Source organism: Orycteropus afer, unplaced genomic scaffold (genome assembly GCF_000298275.1).
Source record: "Orycteropus afer afer isolate SDZICR_OR568_19922 unplaced genomic scaffold, OryAfe1.0 scaffold00166, whole genome shotgun sequence".
Taxonomy (NCBI): domain Eukaryota; kingdom Metazoa; phylum Chordata; class Mammalia; order Tubulidentata; family Orycteropodidae; genus Orycteropus; species Orycteropus afer.
The window spans coordinates 1,345,488-1,354,848 of NW_006921753.1; positions in this window are offsets into that span (position 1 = coordinate 1,345,488).

The following is a 9,361-nucleotide window of genomic DNA, read 5'->3' on the forward strand; positions in this document are numbered from 1 at the left end:
GAGGCCTTCAACGAGATGGATTGACATGGTGGCTGCAATGATGGGCTCAAGTATAGCAGGGATTGTGGGGCTGGTGCGGGATCGGGCAGTGTTTCATTCTGCTGTGCATGGGGTTGCTATGAGTCGGAAACAACTCGATGGCAGTTAACAACAATAACAGTCCTACTCTAACTATTCCAGAACATAGAAAAGGATGGAATCCTCATAACTTCATTTTTAGTAAGTAAGCGTAACCTTGCCAAAACCAGGCAAAGACACTACTAGAAAGGAAAACTCATAAATACAGTTGCAAAAATCTTAGTCAATAGGCTCCAACATTATATTTAAAAAATCATTCATCATGACCAAGTGGGGTTTACGCCAGGTATGCAAGAATTGTTCAACATTAGAAAAACAATCAACATAATCCATCACATAAGTAAAACAAAGGAAAAGAACCATATGATAATATCAACCAGTGCAGAAACGGTATTTGATAAAATCCAACAGCCATTCCTGATTTTAAAAAAACCCTCAGTAAAATAAGAATAGATGAGAAATTCCTCAACATAACAAAGGGCATATAATGCAAAACCAACAGCCAACATTATTCTCAATGGAGACAGACTGAAAACATCCCCCTTGTAAACAGAAACCAGACAAGGATGCCCTTTATCTCCACTTCTAGTCAACATTGTATTGGACATCTTAGTCAGAACAATAGGCAAGAAAAAGAAATCAAAGGCATCCTAACTGGTAAGAAAGAAGAATTACTTCCCTATTTGCAGATGATATGATCCTATGGATAGAAAACACAAGAGACTTAGCAAGAAAACTACTAGAACTAATTGAGAGATTTGGTATAGTGGCAGGATACAAGATCAACACACAAAAATCAGTTGGATTCCACTACACCAGCAAAGAGATTGCTGAAAAGAAAATAAGAAAATGAATACCATTTACAATAGCTCAAAAAAACAAAACAAAACAAAACAAAAAAAACTTGGGAATAAATCTTACTAGGGATACAAAAGACCTATACAAAGAAAATTGCAAAACATTACTTCAAGAAACTATAAGGGATCTATATAAATGGAAAAACATACCATGCTCAAGGATAGGAAGATTGAAATTTGTGAAAATGTCTACCCAAAGCAATCTATGCATTCAATGTAATCCCAATCAAAATTCCATCAACATTCTTTAAGGCTATGGAAAAACCAATCACTAATTTTATATGGAAAGGAAAGAGACCTCAGGTAAGCAAAGTACTATCAAAGAAGAAGAACAAAATAAGTCTCAAAACCTACTGTACAGCCACAGTAGTCAAAACAGCCTGGTATTGGTAAAACGACAGGTGGAACTGAATTGAGAACCCATAAATAGACCCTTTGACCTATGGTCAGCTGATCTTTCACAAAGTGCCAACGTCCACTGAACGGGGAAGAGATAGTCTCTTTCACAAATGGTGCTGGCAAAACTGGTTACCCATTTGCAGAAAAAAAAATGAAATAAGATCCATAACTGATACTGGACACAAAAACTAACTACAGATGGATCAAAGACTTAAATATGAAACCTAAAACTATAAAGTTCATCAAAGATAAAATAGTGGCAAATGTAGGGGCCTCATTTATGGCATAAATAGACTGTCAAGCATAACTCAAAACTCACAAGCAGCAGAAGATAAACTAGATGATTGGAACCTTCTAAAAATTAAATTCTTATGTGCATCAAAAGACTTCTCCAAATGAGTGAAAAGGGAACCTACAGGTTGGGAAAAAATATTCAGCAACAACATATCTGATGACGGAGTTATCTCTAAAATTTATAGAAAACTCCAATACCTCAACATCAAGAGACAAGCAATCCAATTTAAAAATGGGCAGAAGACATGGAAAGACCCATCACCAAAATCATATTCAAGTGGCCAGCAAGCACATGAAGAAATGTTCACAATCATTAGCCATTAAAAACAAAACACAACGCACTGCCATCAAGTCAGATCCAACTCACAGAGAGCCCTTCTTGGGTTTTTGAGGCATTATCACTATGGAAGTAAATTGCCCAACCTTCCTTCCAAGGAGTGGCTGGTGGGTTTGAATCACCAGCCTTCTGATTAGCATTCAAATGCTTTAGGCACTATGCCACCAGTTCAAAACAACAATGAGATGCCAAGTCACCCCAGCACTAATAACAAAGTTCAACAAGACAGAATAGCAAATGCTGGCAAGGATGTGGAGAGATTGGGACTCTCATACACTGCTGGTAGGATGGTAAAATTACACAACCACTGTGGGAATCAGTATGGTGATTCCTTAAAAATTGGAAATAGAGATACCATTTGATCCAGCAATCTCATTACCAGGCTTAAATCCTAAAAAAAGTGAAAGCCAGGATATGACCAGCTAAATGCACACACATGTTCATCACAGCACTATTGATGATAGCAAAGAGATGGAAACAACCTAAGTGCCTATCAACAGAAGAATGAATAACCAAACAATGGTACAAACACACAATGGAATACTATACAACACTAAAAAATAATGTAGAATCTGCAAAACACTGCATAATGTGGATGAACTTGAAGGATATTATGATGAGTGAAATAAGTCAATCACAAAAGGACAAATATGGTATTAGGCTACTATTTTAAAAAGTAAAGGGAAGGTTTATATATGGAAGGAAACTTTCTTTGTTGGTTGTCAGGGATGGGAGGAGAGGAAAATTACTAGATAGGTAAGAGTCAAGTATTGATTTGGGTGAAGGGAAAGCCAATATACCAAAAGTGAGGGACCAATACAAAAACACTAAGGAAAAGGAAGACACAGAAAGGTGCATAAGCAGTACAGACAACAAAGATAAACACTTTTACATACACAATACTGTGTTATCAGTGATAACAAACATGAATCTATGGGTAAATAAATGGATAGACCAGCTGAATGATCAAGCATGTCAAGGCAAAAGGAAATATACCCTACATACATATTTGTAGGTGCTGTAAGAATGTCCATATAAATAGAACTAACAGGGGGCAAAATTACGATACTTTTTAGGCACGGTCAACCACCCTGATGGAGTGAGTTGTTGTACCCGTAGGCTCAGGACCATGGGCTCAGGGGACATCAAGCTCTATTGGCCTAACATATTGTGGTAGTTAAGTTTGTGAATCAACTTTGCTGGGCCTGGTTGTATGGCTGGGCAGCTGGATGTAGTATTCCCCATGATGAGACTGGTAATCAACTCCATGGTGGAATCTACTGTGAGCAGCTGAGTACCCACCTTAGGAATGTGATCTGCTTCCTGTATATAAGGAGAAGCCTTGGGGAATGGTCTCTAACATATGGCATGGTTGAATCCTGCATGTAGTTGAGTCATTGTTCAGCAGCCTGCCATGCTCTGCCAATCCTGAGACTTTTAATGGACTTGAACTAATGGCCTGCCATGTGGTTTGGTAATATCAGGACTGTGCCTTGTTTCTTGTTGACCTTGGGTTTGTCAGCCTCAGTAGCCAGCATCTGAGTTAAGAAGAGCCTCTAGCTTCAGTGGGCCAGGATCAGGAGGCAGAGCTGAAGCCCAAGGTTGAGGTGCTTTCACCCAGCCCCTAGAGCCTAGCACTTTGAACTCAGACTTAAAGCCTCCAAATTGTAAGAATAAACTCCTGCTTGTTAAAGCCATCCTATTTGTGGTATATTCCTATTGGAGCAGCCCTAGGTAACCAAAACACATACTGTACAAAAACATTGTTCTACGTCCTACTTTAGTAAGTAGTGACTGGGGTCCTAAAAGCTTGCAAGCAGACATATAGATAGAACAATTGGTCTTTCCTTGTCTACAGCAAAGAAGAATGAAGAAAACCAAAGATACATGGGAACAATTAGTCCAAGGGACTAGTAGACCATGTGATGCTCAGCCTATATGACACTGAGATGAGCCGCACTGGATAGTGCCCGGCCAGCACTGTAAACTGCTCTCAGAAAGTGATCAGTGCAAGAGATCATAGATAGAAGAACAATGTGGAACAAAATTCAAAATCATAAAAAGGCCAGGTTTACTGGTTGGATAGAGCTTGATGGGACCCCTGAGACTATGTGGCCCCTAGTTATCCTTGAGGTGTGGAATTTAATTCACTCCCACAGATCCCAGCCAAACAATTGATAGGCAGATAGGGTGACATTTGTAATAGGTAGATACACTCCTTATAGGAGTTCTGGTAGCATATGCATAAAGCACTTGACTGCCTATCAGAAGGCTGGCAGTTCAAACCCACCAGCCACTTCTTGGAAGGAAGGTTGGGCAGTCTACTTCCATAGTGATACTGCCTCAGAAATCCAAGGAGCGGTCGCTATGATTTGGATCTGACTCGATGGCACATAACAACAACACACTCCTTAGAGCAATCAATCAAGAGAGAACAGAAGGGCAATATTTGCACAGGGAAATAGCTCAGGAAGCAGGAATGCATAGGAAAGGACACAGGATGACATTGGAAGAGAGTTGTTATATTGTGGGGACTGCAGTCAACGTTATGAAACAAAATGTGTATGAATGGCTGTATGGAAAATAAATTTGCTTTGTAAACTTTCACACAAATCACAATAATTTTTTTTTTTTTAAATAAAGATAAAAGAGAGGACTGACATCACATTCATAGTCACAATGAAGGTCTCAAGCTCTATCATGAAGTACAATGCTGTCAGTGATAGGAAACTATACCTACACCTAGTAGGAAGACTTGTTAACACTACTATTATTCAAATTTATGCAGCAGCCACTAAAGCCAAAAATGAGGAAATTGAAGTTTTTTACTAACTTCTGAAGTCTGAAATTGACCAATCATGCAATTAATATGTGTTGATTATTACTGATGATTGGAATGGGAAAGTTGGATATAAAGGAGAATCACTGGTAGTTGGAAAATATTGCTTTGGTAATAGAAATGATGCCAGAGATGGCATGACAGAAATTTGCAAGACCAATGACCAATTAATCATTCCAAATACCTTTTCTCAACAACATAAACAGTGGCTATTCGCTTGGACATAGCCAGGTGGAATACACAGGAATAAGATTGATTACATCTGTGGAAAGAGGCTATAGGGAAATTCAGTATCATCAGCCAAAACAAGACCAGGAACTGATTGTGGAACAGACCATCAATTGCTCATATCCAAGTTCAAGTTGAAGATGAAGAAAATTAAAACAAATCCACAAGAGCCAAAATATGACCTTGATTATATCCTACATGAATTTAGAGGCCATCTGAAGAATAGACCTGATGCATTAAATGCCAGTGACTGAAAACCATATGAGTTGTGGGATGACATCAAGAACATCATCCATGAAGAAAGCAAAAGTTCATTAATTAAAGACAGTAAAGAAAAAAAAAAGACCAAAATGGATGTCAGAAGAGACTCTGGAACTTTCTCTTGAACAGAGCATTTGCTAAAGCAAATGGAGGAAATAACAAGATAAAAAAGCTGACCAGAAGACTTCAAAGAGCAGCTCAAGAAGAAAAAATGAAGTATAAAAATGAAATGTGCAAAGACCTGAAGTTAGAAAACCAAAGGGAAGAATACACTTAGCATTTCACAAGCTGAAAGAACTGAAGAAAAATTCAAGCCTTGAATTGTAATATTGAAAGTTTCTATGGACAACACATTGAATGATGCAGACAGCAACACAAGAAGATGGCAGGAATACACAGAGTCATGGGACAAAAAGATTTGGTTGATTGCAAGCTATTTAAGGAGGTGGCATATGATCAAGAACCAATGATATTGAAGGAAGAAGTCCAAGCTGCACTGACAGAATTGGCAAAAAACAAAGCTCCAGGAATTGATGGAATACCCATTGAGATGTTTTTTAAAAAATACAATGCTGCACTGGAGGCACTTACTCATCTATGCCAAGTAATTCGGAAGATATCTACCTGGTCAATTGACTTGAAGAGATCCATACTTGTACCCATTCCAAAGAAAGGTGATCCAATAGAATGTGGAAATTATTGAAAAATATCACTAACATCACACACAAGTAAGATTTTGCTGAAGATAATTAAAAAATGGTTGCAGCAGTATATTGACAGGGAACTTTCAGAAATACAAGCTGGATTCAGAAGAGGACTTGGAATGAGGGATTTCATTGCTGATGTCAGATGAATCTTGGCTGAAAGCAAAGAATACCAGAAAGATGTTTACTTGTGTTTTACTGACTATGCAAAAGCATTTGATTGTGTGGATCATAACAAGTTATGAATAACACATTGAGAAGAGTGAGAATTCCAGAGTACCTAATTTTGTTCATGAGGATACTGTACATAGAACAGGAGGTTGTTGTTCAAACAGAGCAAGGGGATACTGTATGGTGTAAAATCAGGATGAGTTTGTGTCCGGGTTGTATCCTTTCACCATATTTATTGAATCTGTATGCTGACCAAATAATCCAAGAAGTTGGACTATTTGAGGAAGAACACGTCATCAGCATTGGAGGAAGACTAACTAACAACCTATGATATGCTGATGACACAACCTTGGAAATAATTTGCTGCAAAACAAACAAACAAAAAAAATCTGCTGCAAAAGACCTCTTTAAAGTGCTAAAGAACAAAAATGTCATTTTAAAGACTAAGGTGTGCCTAACTCAAACCATAGTATTTTCCATCACCTCATGTACATGTGAAATAACTATGAATAAGGAAAACAAAGAAGACTTGGTGTTTTTGGGTTGTGATGTTGGTGAAGAATACTAAAAATTGACACAAGAATGAACAAATATGCCTGGATGAAGTGCAGCTGAATGCTTCTTGCAAGCAAGAATGGCCAGACTTCGTCTCACCTGCTTTGGTCATGTTGTCGGAAGGGACTATTCCCTGGAAAAGAATATCATGCTTGGTAAAGTAGAGGGTCAGTGAGAAAGGGGAAGACCCTGAACAAGATGGATTGATACAGTGGCTGCAAAGATGGGCTCAAGTGTAACAAGGATTGTGTGGATGGTACATGACTTGGTAGTGTTTCATTCTATTGTACAGAGGGTTGCTATGAGTTGGAGTTGACTCAATAATACCTAACAAAAAGAACAATGTCACATTTAGTTTATCCATTCATCTGTTGAGGGACACTTGGATTGTTTTCACCTTATGGCTATTATGAATAATGCTGTGATGAGTATTCATGAACAAAAATCTGTTTGAGCCTCTGCTTTCAATTTTTGGGAGAATATATCTAGAAGTGAAATTGCTGTATCATATGGCAGTTCTGCATGTAATTTTTTGAGGAACTGCCCAACTCTTTACCACAGCAACTAAGTGTACCATTTTACATTTCCACCAGCAGAGCTTAACCAATACATTTTTGCTCCTAGTAACAACTGCTTCTTAGTTTTCTTATCGGTTTCCTCACCTGTTGAATCAATGCACTCATTTCTTACATTTGAGTTCAAAAACTGACATTTTCTCACCCTTCAGAGTGAAAATAATGTTTCAAGTCAGGATTATCTGAAAGCAAAATTTTCAACTATATTTCAAAATTCTATGCTTTATAAAGTCAAAGTATGATCCTTGATTCAAACCAAAAGTCAGTATTTCATGTCCCTATTCTGCTGTGGAAAACCAAACAGATGTTATCCCCATGGTTTTGAGCACTTTCCTTCCAGCAGTGTGATTTAAGCATCAGTGCTGTTGTCACTTCCTACTGAAAATTTCCACTGATCAGGTGTCTGTCTTACTCTGGGGAGAACAGGAGAGTTGATTTGAGTCTGAGTATATCATCATTATAAGGGTTGTCAGTGGGAGAGGGAAATTCTGTAGCAACTCTCATCTTTGATTCTCTCTCAAATCTTTATAGCAGTTGTCCCTCTTCCCCTCTCCGACTGTGTGTATTCCAAAGCCATTTCCTCAGAGAGCCCTTTTTCCAACTCTATTATATTAGAAGTAGAGAGTTTACAAAAAGAAAAAAAAGACCAGGCTTATTGGTCTGATAGAGAGTGGCAGAACCCCCAAGTCTATGGCCCTAGGCACCTTTCAAGCCTGGAAATGAACTTACCCCTCTGGTTCAACTTTCAACCAAACAATAGACAGATCTATGAGGTGCAAAATAACACCAGGGAGGCATGCACCTCTTACAAAAACCAATCATACAATAGCAAAAGGGCAGCATTTGCCCAGGGATAATGTTCAGAAGTCAGGAAGGGATAGGAAAGAAGGACACATGGAAACAGTAAACACAGGGAAGAAGTGGGAAGAATGCTACATTGTGAGGATTGCAATCAATGTGATGAGCTAAAATGTGTATGCTCTGTTGAATGGAAAATTAATTTCCTGTGTAAATTTTAAAAGAAAAAGTTTTTTTTTTAAAAAAAAAATGGGGAGTTTGCATATTGTGGCTCATTTTCTCCAATATTCAGGCAGAAAAGTAGAAATCTAATTATTACTGATTAAATATTCCAGTCAATTAATCAAAACTTCTCTGGTCTGGAACATGAATGCCAATACAGAGTTATCTTTGATTCATGATAGTGTTGGGGGCCAAAACACATGTTTGGAAATTTAAGCTTTTGCTTTCCCCTCCCCCCATCCCCACTGGGGAAAGTCTGTAAGAACTTTCTGCAGAAAATGAAAAACCCTCAATAAATTAGGTAATATCTGAGCTGCTTTGTCTTCAGATACTGTGTACATATTTTAAAAATTACAAAAACAACTTAAAGAACTATATTGTGAACCCATATATATCTTATCAGTCTTTGCTAAGGAATCATAGAATGAGGATAAAGAGGGAAGATTAAATAAGAGAAAGCATAAATAAGTAAGGGAAGGGAACAGAAATATAGGGGCACTTTGACACATATAATATGACATAGGTTTGTTTCTCCTTCCTCCTCTCCACTAAATACAGCTGAATACAACTTTGAAAGTGACACAGAGAAAACCAAAGGAGAACTTTGAAATGTGGAGGGAGGAAAGTAAGCTTGTTAGAAATCTCAGAACTGAACGAATAACATAGTGGCAGGTGTCTTAGAACTGCCCACTGAACAGAAGAAGGAGATCCAGGCCCAGCATTTTCCAAATCTAGCAACAAAAAGGGGACCAAGTAGGTTCATTCTTTCCTCAGAATAAACAGGAGTCCTCCTGAAACACTAGGCAGGTACCAGATTCATCCTGATGAATCATTTGGGAAATCTTCTGAAAATAAGTAGCCAGGGAAATTATCCTTTCTCCCCAAGAGACCTGAGACTGCCTTCCTCCATTGAAAAATATTGAAAAGTGAGGAGTTCCGGCAAGATGGCAGATTAAGCAGAAGGACTGCACAGATGCTCTTCAACAAAGAAAAGGGAAACCAATTAACACAGACACAGAAGATAATCTTGGACCCCTGAGCCT